Source organism: Stigmatopora nigra, chromosome 8, assembly GCF_051989575.1.
Source record: "Stigmatopora nigra isolate UIUO_SnigA chromosome 8, RoL_Snig_1.1, whole genome shotgun sequence".
Lineage (NCBI taxonomy): Eukaryota > Metazoa > Chordata > Actinopteri > Syngnathiformes > Syngnathidae > Stigmatopora > Stigmatopora nigra.
This window is the reverse complement of record NC_135515.1, coordinates 4636138-4651599: the sequence shown is the minus strand read 5'-3', so window position 1 is coordinate 4651599 and position 15462 is coordinate 4636138. Positions and strand designations below refer to the sequence as shown.

The 15462-nt window shown below is 36.3% G+C and overlaps 1 protein-coding gene across 2 annotated transcripts in view; it reads right to left on the bottom strand.

The window, feature by feature from the left end:
- The window catches only part of b3gat1a (beta-1,3-glucuronyltransferase 1 (glucuronosyltransferase P) a), a 61003-nt gene extending 45804 nt beyond the window's left edge, over positions 1–15199 (bottom strand). For both annotated transcript variants that reach the window (XM_077722678.1, XM_077722683.1), the window contains exon 1: positions 14940–15199. The gene's annotated coding sequence lies outside the window, so the exon portion shown is untranslated. The remainder of the gene's footprint in view (positions 1–14939) is intronic.
- Positions 15200–15462: the final 263 nt, after the last annotated feature.

Sequence of the window (15462 nt, the reverse complement as noted above, 5' to 3'; positions counted from 1 at the left end):
GTAGGCGAGCGGTGGCCTGACCCATCAGTGTGCCACTGAATGTCATGTGACCACTAGGGAATGATAGGAGAGGCTTGACGGAAAATTCTGGGAGTTTATAGATGGAATTTACAATCCCAGAGGATGCAGAAGCTGGAAGGGAAACTTGTGTAGAGAAAGTGGCCAGTTAGAAAGCCATTGGAGAAAACAGACACGCCTAACTTTTGGAGACAAACTATGGGCCTCATACTGTGAGAAAAAGTGATCTCAGGCATGTAAAGTTGACATATGGAAGCATTTATCTTTTTGTACATGAATACATATTCGTACTTGGTATATTGTACTTTGTACAATGAGAAAAGAAACGTTCAACAAGTTCATTATCATGTGTAAATAAAAAAAGGATTAGTTTTCAGATCTTGTTATTCCCTCATTAGATATAATTCTTGACGATGTTTGATATTATATATATGGCTGAAATGTATTTTAGAAGCAGTCTTACCTAATTCATTCTGTGTGCCAACATGAAAATTTAATACATGTGCTGGTATATCTGAAGCATTCTCTTTTCATTTATTAAGACACAAAAGTCAGTCCAAGAAGTGAAAGCCAGTACAAGCTCTTATAATATTTATGAGCACTCAAATGGACAAAGTGAGTTTTTTTAATAGAGAAAGAACATGTAAGATGTTTTCTTTTTATTTATATTTTATACTATGCACATGGTGAGCATGTATATTCAGTCCACTGAACTTTGTACCATGCCGTGACAAAAGTTTAACTTATGCACCGTTGAGCCGTACTGAAAAAAAATTTTTCCGTGCAGTTGTCAAAGCACAGAAATGTACGTAACTTAATTTCAACACTACAGCATGTATCTGACTATGAGTCACCCGCTAAAAGTTCTCAAAATAAAAAAACCTTATATACACTGCTCTGACTATAAGCTGCTGGTGTCGATATATTAATATGGCATATTACCTTGGATTTCGATTGAACAAAAATACATTAATTAACCAACTTAAGATCAAAACACTGTTATACGCATATGCAGTGGGCTGTCACTTGGAAAAGAAAGAAAAAAAATGGCACAAAGGAAGAGAATATAAAATTTAGTACTTCAACCTGCTAAAAATCCACGCCATAGCATTTGATCAACTCAGGGCTCATAGCAGTTTTTCTGTAGTGCACAGTGACTATCCATCCTATTTAACTCTGTCAAAACTCTCTTAAACTGCTTCGTAGACTTCTGTAATGGCATCAAGCATCAGACACAGCCTTCATTTGTAATAAAGTCATTTAAGTGCTGGATGAAAATGTCTATTCGGAGTGAGCAGTCCTCTTATCTTTACAAACAGTGGATATCCATCCTTCTTAAATGTGTCACACCACACATGGTTAAACTTCAGTCATTCTTCTATTGTAGCACACAGCAACAGAAGGAGCCCCGGTTGCCAATATATTCCCATGAGTTTTAAATGAATGCTCACAAAGATGCTGGCAAGCTTTGTAGCATCTGAGAGTCGTGCCTTGGCAAAGATTGGATTTTAATTTTTTTAAAATATGTCCAACCATCCATAGTTAGCCAAAGGTTCTTCAGGAGAAGTAGGTTTTGAATCAATACCCTAAGTTAAGAAGATTATCTGAAGCCTATCCAAAGTTCCATAAAATCTAAAGTAAAAGAGGATGAAAAAGAATAAAATGTGTCCTGTTCATATAATGTATGTACTGCGTTTAAAACAATGCTCTTTTAACCTTGTTAAGTATGATCATAGTAAATATGCAGCAACAGACTTATAGTGAGATACTGGTATTGTGCTATTGCTTGGGGAACTTTTGAATTGAATGTAAACAACTATCAGGCACACACACAAAAGTGCACACTCACGTATACAGTTAGTTAATGATTCTTTTAGCAATTGAAAGCCCCGTTGGAGTCAATAAAAACGTAATTAAAAACAACTTCTTAATGCAGAAAAAATAACCCCCATTTAGATTAGGAGTAAAAAGACACAATTCTTTATGGGATTCACCAGCTATTCGATCAATGTCTTCAATTGTTTCATTTCCCACTGGCAAACTCAAAATCTAAACATCGAGCCGAGTCAGTAGGCCATTGAGCATCACTTTCCTAAAGTAATCAAGGTCAATACATTTGAAGGGTTTTCAGCACTCAAGCACCGCTTTGTAGGATTATTCCTATAAACACTGCTCAACCTTACTAAATTATATTATCCTTTATGCTGAGAATAGAGTAGGAAAGCGTTTTGTGTTAAATGGAACATTCTCCTCATAACCAATTTACAAACTCTGATGCTTCCATGGAACATATTAGCCTTTCTGGTAATCATAAAATAGAACTAATTATTGGTTAACATAACAGTGGGGCACAAGACTTTGTCCTCATAATGTATATAGGGTCCTTATTTGTACTACTAATACTACACATTGATTAGGGGACTTACTGTAACTTAAAGATTGCTGCAAAAATTTGAAAATATTGTGTTTTTATTCCTGGTTATATAATAATAAACATTTTGCTGAATGTATATGTCTGTAGTGGTCTTTGCCTATTTACAACCTTATATTCATAATGATTCCACATTCACATTTTGTTTAATGGAACTTTCCCAGGGAAATTGTTATCAATAGTTCAGATAAGAGTGAAATTTGCTTTCATACCATGCACTGACATTGTTTTAAATGTGTTTGTGTTTGACTTGTAGTTTTAATAATGTCATCAACGTGGGTGTTATATTCTATGATTGATTGACTAGCAACCAATCCATGGTACACAGTTTTTTTTGCCAAAAGTCTGTTTGGATTTGTTCCAGTGCCTTTTGACTCTGAAAAGGATAAGCAGTTAAATAAAAAGTACAGGGTCATTGTGGGATGAATTGATCTACTGTGCAGAGTACTCAAATTCTAGTAAAAAAACAAATAATAAACACGACCTGGCTTTTTTTAAGTTGTTTTTTGTTTTGTTTGCAATGTGATATATTTACAAAGAAACTAAAAAAGTTAAAGCTACAATGTTTTTAGTGGAGTAACAGAAGACAATTCCCCAACGACACAAATGTTGTGTTTAAACCTCCACTGTGTTGTGTAAACAGTGAACATCCCTTAAGTCAGTGGAGTGAAACTTCTTTCTCAGCGTGTTCAAGTCCTGCTGTGCTCCTTGTCTCACTTGACTGCTTTGGCTTATTGGAATCAATGGGAAACCTAGTTGCCACACTCACTCCATTAATTTGGGGATCAGGAAACTGCCATAACCTGAACCCTTGACCAAAAATAATATAAATGAAAGAAACACAGCTGATTGAGTTTGTGCACAAGACACTAAAATCCAAGTCTAATGTGGAAACATTTGGGAGGACAGAACTATGCACAGATGGAAAATTGTTCAGCACATCAGGTAATTTGATGTATAAACTATTTCGATAACTAATATTAGTTTTTGAAGTGGTATGCAACATGGCAAACATTAAAAAAAAATCATAATTATAGAATGGTTGCTCAACAGAATGTCATGATCTTGGTATAATAATATTGTGATATGGCAAATTTAACTTGTTTATCAGTCTTACATCCTTGCTTTACAATTATTATTAAACTGAATGTACTGCAAAGGGGACATAAAGAACACCTGTCACTTGATTCACATTAATATAGAATAGTTCAACAGCCTCTGTGTAACAGCAGATTGCAAAACAAGTATCTGGTTAATTCAGAGAATGAGTTTGGTTCATATAGAACACTTTGAGGAGTCATAAACCACTGTAATCAAAAGCTAACAGCTCAACCAGTCAATTAATTCATAAAGATGATTCAAATGAGCTAAATGAAGCCTAAAAGCAGTATATTCAAATATAGTCTTACTGAATCTGTGTAGAACTTTCCCACATACGTTTTTAAATTCTTAAAATGTACTTGCAGCTTTATATATGAATTATCTAAGTCAAACATCTCAGAGAAACCACAACAAGTACTTAATGGATGATTTAACTATTTAAAAGTAATATGGGGTCCGAGTCCACAAGAACCTTGCTATTAAATACCTGGCAAAGCCTCAAAGGTCAACGGACTTGCTTATGGATGAATTATCATAAAAATGCTGGCTTTCAGCTCAAAAAAGAGCACAAAGGTTACTGGAGCCAATACAGCCATACAAAATATTCACTTTGCAAAGGCCCCCCCATACCCACCCTGGCTTTGAACATCATTAAAGCCTTCTGTGAAGGGACCAATATAATTCAGTGGCACCATTTATTAATACTTCACAGGACACAAGAAACCTTCCCAGCATTCAAATAAATGTCTCATTTAAGGATTCAAGAACAAAAAGGCCATTGCAGTTCTGTTTTGGAACAGTGGTCGTATTTTCAAACCAGATGTTTGTGCAGCTGGTGATAACCTGAGAGGAATTATGATTAAACCATCTGTTGAGTCATTTCAAACACTTACAGACACTTCAATAGGTACACTAATCACCTCTGTGACAACAGCTCTATCATACAGCATTTTATGCTTCATAGTTCCTAGATGTGTACTCTTCTGGAATAAGATTTTAGATCTTTATAGTTTGTTGGAAACATTGTAGGTATCACTGCCCTAAATAGTCCAATTTTCACCTGTGCCAATCTCACTCAATTTTTTTTCTAATATTATTGACAGATGATCACCAAATCTATTATCACTAAATTCCTTTGCAGTCTTTTCCACCACTGTTTAATTCATCAGCCAGAACATGTCTATCAGCCAGTTCCTTTAAAAATAATCACTTTGACTTTGATCGATAATAAATATTTGATCAATTATTTTAGTGTATTGCACTAAAAATGTTCTGAAGTACCTTTCCAGATTTTGCACTCTTTCGCAAAAGACCCTTGGCTAAATGAATGAGTTTTTTCCTGCCATCTCATCAGTTTTGTGAATATGCTAACTTTGCACATTAAATTGATCCAAACAAGCACTTAATACATTGCTTTTTTTTTTTAGCCCAAAGCACACTAGGGTTTTTGTGTATGTGAAGGGACAAAGAAATCAATTGGCCTGATTGAGAGCAGAGAAGCCTGGCAGAAGATGATCCAATTGCAGCCGATGATGATTGGCTCTCTTGTAATTAAGTTTTCACATGAAATACCGAAATAAAATGGTAATCCGCTCAATAGCCACTCTAATCAGTATCGTAAAACTCTATCCAAAAGCATCAATTTTTTAAAAAGCATCCTTTTCTTCAAGCCACTCGTTATGAATAATATTTGAAAGACTGTGAAGGGTATATCGGCTAAAAAGTATACAACACTACCATTTGTATAAACAGCCTTGAGTGAATAAGTTTTGTATCCTTTTGCAGAGGAAGCTTGAACTTGAAGTCACATAACTGAAACAAATACATTAGTTTCAATTAGATGTGCTTAAGGATTAGGATGTACATATTTCACTGTCAAAACAAAGTCAACATTAATCCCTACATAAAAAAAAGGAAATGCATGTAAAACCTTTAATGCTGAAGTACAATAATAGTGAGTATTTCAATAATGCTATACACAGTGATCCTGCATTTTTGTCCTATATGATAATGCAAAAGGTAAATGGTATATAAGTCAATCTCCATATGATAAGGTGACAAATTTTCTTGTTTCTGGAGAAGACCAATCCAACAAAATGCTGTCTGCGTCCATCTGAAGCAGTGTGCATAATGAAAGAGCAGATGGCATTTGTTGAAGTTAAACTACTCTGTGTGAATGCATGTATGCCCTAGGAAACAAGAGCCAGGCAAAAAGCAGATGTTCCACCTTTGCTCTCTCCAATGTTTTCCTCAGGGAGAAAGCCTACTGTGCATAATGCACATGGATGCGTATCCATATACTGAAGCCACACTTATTGACATTTATGCATCGATTGTGATGATGTGGGGAGTGTTTACAAATTTTTATAACGTGTACGTTATATCCCCTGGGAGACTTTTTAAAAAGTGTTGGAAAATATGTAGTATTATGGATGGAAAAGATTCAACAACTCCACAACCAAAACTGCTCTTTGCCCTGATGAGACTTTTTGCTTGCACTTATGCATTTATTTGGAAAACAAAGCAACCAGCTAGAAAAAAGTAAAATCAGTTTCTCCATTAAGCAGATGGCTTCACAGATGGTCATCACAGCTTTGAATTAAATCGTATGTTTTCACTTGGTTGTTTGAATGACATCTCATCACCTTTACATTCTTTTTATCTACTGTGTGAGATTGTGGATGTGTGGCGGTGTTATGGGTGTGGGTGTGAGTGTATGTGGGTGGGGTGGGGGTGACAGTTTGCATGGTTGTAATGTACTTGTAAAAAAGCTAAAAAGAATTGTAACTTCTGCAAACTATGTGAGCTTTTGATTAACATATACAGCTTATAGTTCTAAAATCCAGAGTTTAAAACTCAATTTATGGTATTTAGCATGGATTATTTTTGGGCATTGTGGCTCTAAATTGCCCACCGATGCAAATGTAAATGTGCTGGCTGGCCACTCGGATATTGGCAGCTGTGGAAAAAACGGTTTCCATCCATGACCCTAATGGAGTCCAGTGCTATTGAACATAAATGGATAGAATTATAGTGCAAAAACAATTGAGTGCATTGACTGAGTTTCATAGCGCATCTAAAGGTTACTAACTGGTTTTCATTGTTGATCAATAAAACTTGTTTCCATTAATTATATTTTGTTCTATTTTTTAATAGCTGATAAAAAAAATCTATTTCTGCCATAGTATATCAATTTGTAAGCATGTATGCATTAATAGAATAAATTGCCACTATCCTTAATTATCACTGTACAGTGAGAATGAATTGGTTCATTTTCAAGTTACCACAGAAATGTTACGCAGCACAAAAAAAATAATGATCTCTAAAGGTTTTAAATTAAACAAGACAAGCAGGTCTCCACTTTAGCACTTTTTAATCTAAACACAAAGTAGTACATTGCCAGTGAGGAGACACTAGTTAATCAGCTCTCACGCCAACAGTCTTGTCACATGGATTAACGGACCAGCAGTACTCTAATCAGGACTGGCCGGCCTGCTAAGAGATGCTAATGGAAAGCAACATGATCTGCGTGTAATTTAAATAAGTTGCAACGTACAATTTTCAAGGTTTTACGTGAATCATTTGTGACTGATTTGGGAGCACAGCGTATCTCCATAGCAACTCCATCAATCAAGCTCATTATATCCATTTCAAATCATATTTTGTATTGCAAAAGTTGCTGCAATGATGGCTGAGGAATATTTATTTTCATTGTCTTGTTCCACAAAACAGGGCCCATTTGTTGCAAAAAAAAAAAAAACAGATAGTGAGAGGCACCCCTGGGCCCTACCATCACACCGTTAGTCTTGTATTGATTGTCTTCTGTCAAGCTCACCTTTCGTGAGGTTGATGGTAACTTTCTCGCATGCTCTCATCCTCGTTTGAGAGAAGAGAATCTCTTCATATCAGTTTGATTAGTGCATAATTTATTGTCTTTATTGAGATGTTACTTTTAAATGTTGCCCAGGGTGCAGATAGACACAATAAATCCATGATGGATTATTCTATCCAGTTTTTATGTCTGCTAAACACAGCACTTGATCATAAATTGTACCAAATTAGGCATGTAATTACAGAAACAAAAATTTAGGAACCCAATATACTGTAGTTCCAGTGGAAAGATAACATGGTCTGATATCATAAATACGCCACAATTCATTATCCAGGTGAAATAAAAGCAATAAGCATACCAGTAATGGCAGATTGGGCATGTTTGCATCATTTAGGCTATTTTCAAAGAATCGAGGTGGAAGATTAATGCATGAAGTGGATTGAAAAAAATTCTGGTTACTCTCGACGAAAATTGATGGTTTGGGAATAAATATAATACTACACACAAGAGGGGAAAACCTTGGCCTATGTTTGACAGGTATGATTTTGGTACCTCAACATTTAGGCTCTTGTGCATTAATCAATAAGCAAGTCTCTATTAGCAGACCTATGAATGCCAGAGGCAATTTCTTACTTTTCCGCTACATAACCACATATAACAACTGAGGTAAGCAGAGTGGATAAATGGTAAATGGCATGCAATCATAAAACATCATTCTGCCTTGAAGGTATTTTTGCAAAGTTAAGACATTCATACACTGACATGCTTATAATGATAGCTCAAAGGGAAGTAAAAGGTCATAGTAAATGTCACATGGACCCACTCAAAAACTGTGGAGTTAGTTCAGTTATAATCAAGAATATTCACTGTCCAAGTAAAATTGGAATTCTTTGTTAAAAGAGTCTCTGGCTCTAAAAGGCAAAAATAGATTGAATGCATCAACAACAATCCAGCTGTTAAACAAGGCATAGACATTAAATAAATGAACTAAGAATGACCTAAAGGCAAGGTTTTGATAATTTACAAGAGTTTATGTGAGGCATAAATGTATTGTAACAACTCAGAATCGTTCCGTTAAAATGCATCAACATATGGTATCTCATAGAGAAGTCATTAGGAGAGTTGTAATTGTTCAACATTCTGATCATTATCATGAATCAATGCTAATACCATGCCAGATTCCAAACTGTTGACTCGTGTAACTAAATAGTCAACTGATTGCTTGAATGATTTCGAATGGCATGATTAGATATTAGTACACACTCAACCTACACAATGGTACACAATCTTACCATTCTACCACTGCTTTGTATTCAATAAAAAAGACATACTGGTAAAAAAATAAAATAAAAACTGCTGACCCTCTTTTTGACTAAAACCAATTCCCCACCAGCAGCACTTTGTGCCGTAAGCCAGTGTTTGATACAGTGCTGCGCGTCTCCTCTAACCTTGCACTCGTCATCAAGCCCCTGAGGTGTGGTGTGACATTCCATGTTTCTGTGAAAGTACATTAGAGTGACTCAGCACTCTGACGCCTCTGCATTACCATAACGATGACTCAGTCCGTCCTCTTCTGTCCCGCACACCATCGTGTCCAATATTGCCTGACTCTCATTCATTCTCCCCTTTCAAACCATGTGTCACCGTCCACCGGACATTTTCTATGTCACCTCCAATTTTGGTTCATCTTTTCTAACTCAATTCATATCTTGATCAACATTCTCATAGTTTTCTGCTAACCACTGCTTTGTTCTCTCCGTTCGTCCCAAACGAAACAGCTTTTATTTTGTATTTTTAATTCTTTTCTTCGACAAACGAGCTTCATATCTTGTTTCTCATTGTGCCCTACGATGCCTGGCTCCAGCACCCCTCAATCCTTCTTAGGATAAGTAGAACAGAATGTGCATCACTGAATATAAATGCAAGCTTAATTCCTGAATTGTTTATGCTTTGTTTAAGGTCTGAACATATGGGGTGGCAGAAAAGGTCCTGGCAGATGTCGGCATGTGACGATCCAAACAAGTGTTTATCTAGGCTGTTCATCCTTCAAACCACATTGTCCTAGATCCCTCCGCCCTTCCCCTCATGCCAACCACCAGCTTGTGTTCGGAGGCTGAAAATAGATTGTATACTGCATCACATCCCCGACAAGCTACTGGTCAACAACCTCTGACATGGCCCACTGCTGAGGTTTGACGTCTTTGCTGCTCTGCTGCAATGAAAGCAGACAACTTTAACGTGTCCTTCAGCAGTTTTGGATTGATTCAGATAACCAGCATGATGCCATGTACTTTTTTTTTCTTATTACGACATGTCATCAAACAACCATGACTTCAACTGTGGCCATCATTTGCACCAATAACTCATTATTTTGTGAAAATTCTTAATTGTTCAATGTTGTGATTATATAGTTGTTTGGCAGTGTGTGTTCAGTGAACACATGGAACATTGTTTTCTGATTGACTGGCTACTCTGAGACAGCTCCCATTGTAACTTAAATAGATGCTGGCTCACCTGCAATTCTAATGAGGGCATGTGCAATAGAAAATGAATGGACACATGGTTCTAATAACCTTTTCTTGCCAAACCCATTCATTGTTGGTCACATTCAGCAGAAGCCGAGTGCCTAATTGGTGGATTACAGCTATAATACATTTGGCTGTTTGTTATAGGGAATAGCCAAAAGCGTTGTTTACATAACCCTGTTTTACCTTTATTTATTCAGGGAGGTTAATTAACCAAGAATATTGTATTTTCTCTCTGAAATTGTAGAATGCCATCTTTGCACAGGATTTATAACAGCTACTTCTCAATTGTGACCAGGTTTCTTTCAACAAATGACAGAGTGATTCGGTTGAAATGTTATATGGTCTGATATTATATGTAATATTGACAATTTCAACATATTCGGCAAGATTATAAAACTAACACATTACAGAAAAGCAGTGAAGTATTACAGACTTCATTTCAAATACAAAGCACCACATTTGAATGGGTATGATAACATTCCGGGATCTGATTTATTAGCTGATACAATGTTAAATTAAAGATAAAAGGCTTTGGAGCTCATATCAAAGTTGCCAAGTGTAGGGAGATTTGTTATGTTTGATATGAAGAAAACTAATCTTACTCTTGGATGAATTATTAAGCAAGGGAATTAGTTTAAAATATGCATTGAAAAGTATATACACCGTTATTTTTTGAATCCCGCGTTTACAGATTCAGTGATAATACATTCAGCGAGTATTTACAATATTTATAGAGTAATTACAATGTGTTTGTATGTTGTATGGAAATTCAGCAACTTTGACCTCGATACTGAAACTCTCTCTGATAGACATTTGGGAAAAATGTAATACCCATAAATGAGAAATAAAGCTTAGCCTTGTCCTATAATGCACACAAATATGTTAGTGTTTAAAGATATTTCATTGCTTTCTAGAAGCATTGATGTCAATATTTGGCAGAATAATGTTTTAATTTTTTGTTTGTTCGGTATAAAATTCTACTTCACCGGCGAAACATAATATTGGACTTTTAGCACAAGATACTTTGAATCGAATTAACTGGAAAGCTCCCGGGGCTGCCTAATTATTGCCCTGGTTTTAGAAAAATCATTTATTGCGCTGAAACACAACAGATACAAAGTCATTGTTACCCATAACAGCACTAAACTCAAATGGAAAACAAATGCAGATCACGTCCATAAAACAGGCTAACAGAGAATCTTTCATTCCCGACAGCAAAAGAAGTTCAGAGTAAGGCCTCATCTTCTGCTCTACTTCCACACAACCATCATTGAAAACCTCCTCACCTCATCAATCACAGTCTGGTTCAGCAGTCTTGGCACGCTTTACCAGAAGAAATTACAGTGCATCAAAAATCATTGGTTCACCCCAACTATCCCTTTATCCATTGCACCACAATAGAACACTCTGCAGAGCGTGCAAGATCACCTCTGAAACCACTCATCCTGCACACAATTTCTTCCATTGACTGCTTACTGGGAGGTGTTACATCCTCCAAAACGACCCACCTCAAAACAGTTTTATTCCCACTGAACTGCAACTGCTGAAAACTTGTTCAATTGTGCTTTGTTCTCCTATGTTTTGTCTAATCTATATTTAATATTTTAAGGTGTACTAACCTATACCTGAAAACAAGTTCCACCAGCCAAGATGTACAGTCCTTATGAAAATCATTTATTTATTCCTAAACTGTAGAACCGACCATTTTTGTCTTCATAAGGAATTAAAGGAGAATTATATTGTTATATTGTAATGTTAAAGTATGTTTGCCTGCTTAAAATCTATGAAATTGGAAAAACTCACAAAATAACCCAGCCAGTCCGTTTGCTGGCCAGTTGCGAGTTGAATTTCATGTCTTTAAAATGGAGAATAGAGGCATGTTTCCTCTTTTAGTCAACATCCATGTGCTAATTGCTTGTGCTATAAATATAAAAAACCATTACAGTACTGCCAACCTCCACCAGCTGCCGTGAATGAAAGCAACACTTTAAAAAGAACACAATTAAATGCACGTCTAATGAAAGTATTAGTAGCCACAGTTAGTGAAATAAATGTATTTTTTAAGGGGAGAAATATATAATTATGAACATTTAAAATAGTGAACCCAACTAGAAAGTCCTGGTGGTCTTTCAATAGGGAAAAAAAGCTGTCTTTGATTCTGATCATCCTTCTCCTGATAAACTGATTGACAAAAGGCAACATGCCAAGAGTTTTTGGGTGGGTTTGGCTGTTGTCACTTGTATTCGGCACATCTCTTCAGAGGCTCCTTGACATGTAGCTATCCTTCAGGGAGTGGAGCGGCCAGCGTTATCTTGACCACTCTTTTGGGCCTATTCCATTCTGCCCTCTTGATGGTCAAGCAGTAGAAAGAGACAAGCAACGTTTTTTCTCAAGTACCCTTAGGAAGTGCTATCACAGATGTGTCTTCTGAGTGACAGCCGATATGTTCGCAAGGAACAGACTAACTAGATAAACAACCATTCACACTCCCATTCACACTATTCAGAGCACAACATTTCAGGGACATTGTGGAAAGGAAGCAGTTGTCTGTGTTCGCATAGTCACTCAAGTTCGTCTGTCAAGTATTCCATACTGATTTTGGTACATCAATCATACAGCGTGAAATATCAAAAGGGAAGGTGTTGCAATCTATACTTAAAAACATCACATAGTAACACAGGTGAGAAAAGGGAATGTGGTAAGACGTGTATATCTTAATAATTTACTGTACATATAAGAGTACATAAAATATTCTTTGCACGTGTATTGTTTTCATTTATTTATATAAATACAGGAGTAAAAGAAATGCATTAAATAGCATTTACATACTCCTCATTTTCCTCTGAAACAGAAATGAGAGTGTATTACAGAACCATTTGCATATAATTTTTACTTCATGTATAATTTAGTAATTTGCTTTACTTACCTGATTGATGGGTTGTCAAAATAAATTACTCTATAAGCCTGACAAGATGAGGAAACATAGAAGGATTGGGGTAGTTGACCTCTATGTATCACATAGAGCCAGCAGAGGTGAGTGTAAAGATTGGAAATAGATAGTAAAAATAAATAAATAAGTGCACAAACTGCAAATTCAATTAAAGTGGAAGTATACTGCCTTCTTAATTCATGGAGGTTCAGTTGCCAAGGCTGCTGATGTTACATATTTGGCGTGTCTTGGGAGCAAAAGCCAAATTTGATTACATATTGCCGTTACCTCACTTCAATATACCATTATGATGAATGCAATCACAACACATTGAAATAAAATACGATATCTAGGGTGAAGGGAACACGGTGGATGTAGGCACATGGGAAAACTGGTCCACTTACTCAGATTAAATGCCATAGCTGGCCATTGCTGATGTAAACATATAGGCCCAATTATCTGGCTGTATTTTACAGTCTCGTGAAAGTGAAGAATGAGCAAAGGTGACTCATAATTCAATTTAATAGACAATAAATTTGAAAATATACACAGTTTCAATTATACCCCATTTAAAAGGACAAACAATAACTGAATGTCACCTCTTCATGGGTCGTATATAATAGCACAAACATTGCATGTTAGGCTAATTAAAGACAGTTTTATTTGCTTATTTTAGTACCGTGTAATACCGATGCCCTCTAGTGTCATATGTGAAGAAATGGCCTCTCAGAAATGACTGTCTGTCTGCCATTGCCTGCCTTCTTTGTCTGTCTGCTTTTCTATCACATATCATTACATCTTAAGACTTCTTTGTCTGGTGCTGCTATCCTGCAGGAAGAATAATTGGGTTGTTTTTGTGTTTGTTTTTAATTGTTGTTTCCTATTACACTCCTACTAGATCGCTGCTATTTTTGTATGCATGAATTCACTATATTGATTTCTCTACCTGGTGTTCTTAATTGTAATTATCTGGACTCACTGAATAGAGACATGTTTATTTAATCCTTTTTGTATTCATGCAATTTCAAGGCACGGGAGGGGGGGGGGGTCATATTTCTCTCAGGGACATTTTAAACAGTGATGTAAGGTGATGAAATCAATTGCAACCCCCTGCCGCTACTTGGGTCTTAACTGCCTCATTTCTTGCATAATAAGGGCAGCAAAACTTGAAATAAAGTAACATATACATTATAGTATACGCAAAGTTAAAGAGGAAAAAAATAATAGCCTTAGAATGATTACATCATATTATTATATTGATGTTCCTTTTGAATGGGAGGCGAAATATTCATTATAAAATTTGCATTTCCAGTGCCAATATGCAAGGCAATAAAGCTAAGTGTTTTTTTTTTTTTACTTTGTAATGCAAGCATTTAAAATGCAATTCAGACTAAATTAAAAACTTAAAAGTAAACGTGGCCCGGCAGGTGAGTGGTTAGTATGTAGGCCTCACAGCTTTGGGATCCTGGGTTCAAATTTGGGTGGGTTCACCACCTGTGTGGAGTTTCAAACATGAGCATGCTTAAAGCGCACCACAGACTGAAGGCTGGGCGTGTACGCCTTCTCCTGGCTAATTAATAAACTACAGGCAACACAGGCAGCAATAATTTCACAATTATAATCAATCATCACATAAAAAGTCAGAAGATTCAAGACAATCAAACATCTGAAAAAAGTAGTAGAAAAGCCAAGAGATCATGCAATTCTATTTGTTCCCTAATTTGAGCTTGCTCTCTGAAGTGAGTTGGTCATATTTAAAAGGCAACATCTGTTCATTAGTTCCATGTTTTCTGGATGAACACAATAAATAAATCAACACATTTGTAGGTGACACTGAATTATTGCAATGTTTGTTTTATCATTGAAGCTTTGAAGCTGCTGTAATGAGGAAAGAAGGTCATGATGCAGTGTCTGTCAATGTCAGCACATGCAGTGCAGTCACATTAAATTGAGAAAAAGCTTTGTCATCCAAATGAGTCTGACATTAGTTATTTGGAGTCATTAAGGCCATGACACATTAACTATCTTGTCAATTTTCAGCCTCGTCAAGCCATTCCAAGGATTAGAATTTACAGCCATTCATTCCATTATTTTACTTACCGCTTATCCTTATAAGGGTCACGGGGCACTGGAGCGTATGCCACTCAACGATGGGCAGTAGGTGATCACCGTGAATCAGGTTCCAGACAATCGCAGGCAAAACCATCATGCCTATTAGGGACAATTTAGACTCAACCTGCTTACTGCCATGCACGTTTTGGGATGTCACCCTCACAGTTTTGGGGGTCAGGGGTTCAATCCCAGGTCTATCCTCACTGTGTGTTCTCCCCAGGCTGGTGTGGGTTTCTTTCCAGGCCTTCCTGTTTCCTCCTATATGCCAAAAACGTGCAAGGTATGCTGGTTAAATACTCTCAACTGTGCCCTCCACTGACCTAAAACAGAATTACAATGCAATTATAGTAGGTCGTTGTTTTAACAATTCTTCAATAAAATGTGTTTGAAACATCAAAAGTTAATCATATTAAATCAGTTCAATGATAAAGTAATGGTAATGCTTTAAAAATATCCCTTGAGAAACGATTTACATAGTTTTCAGTAGTCAAAAACATTTACAAGTAGATTT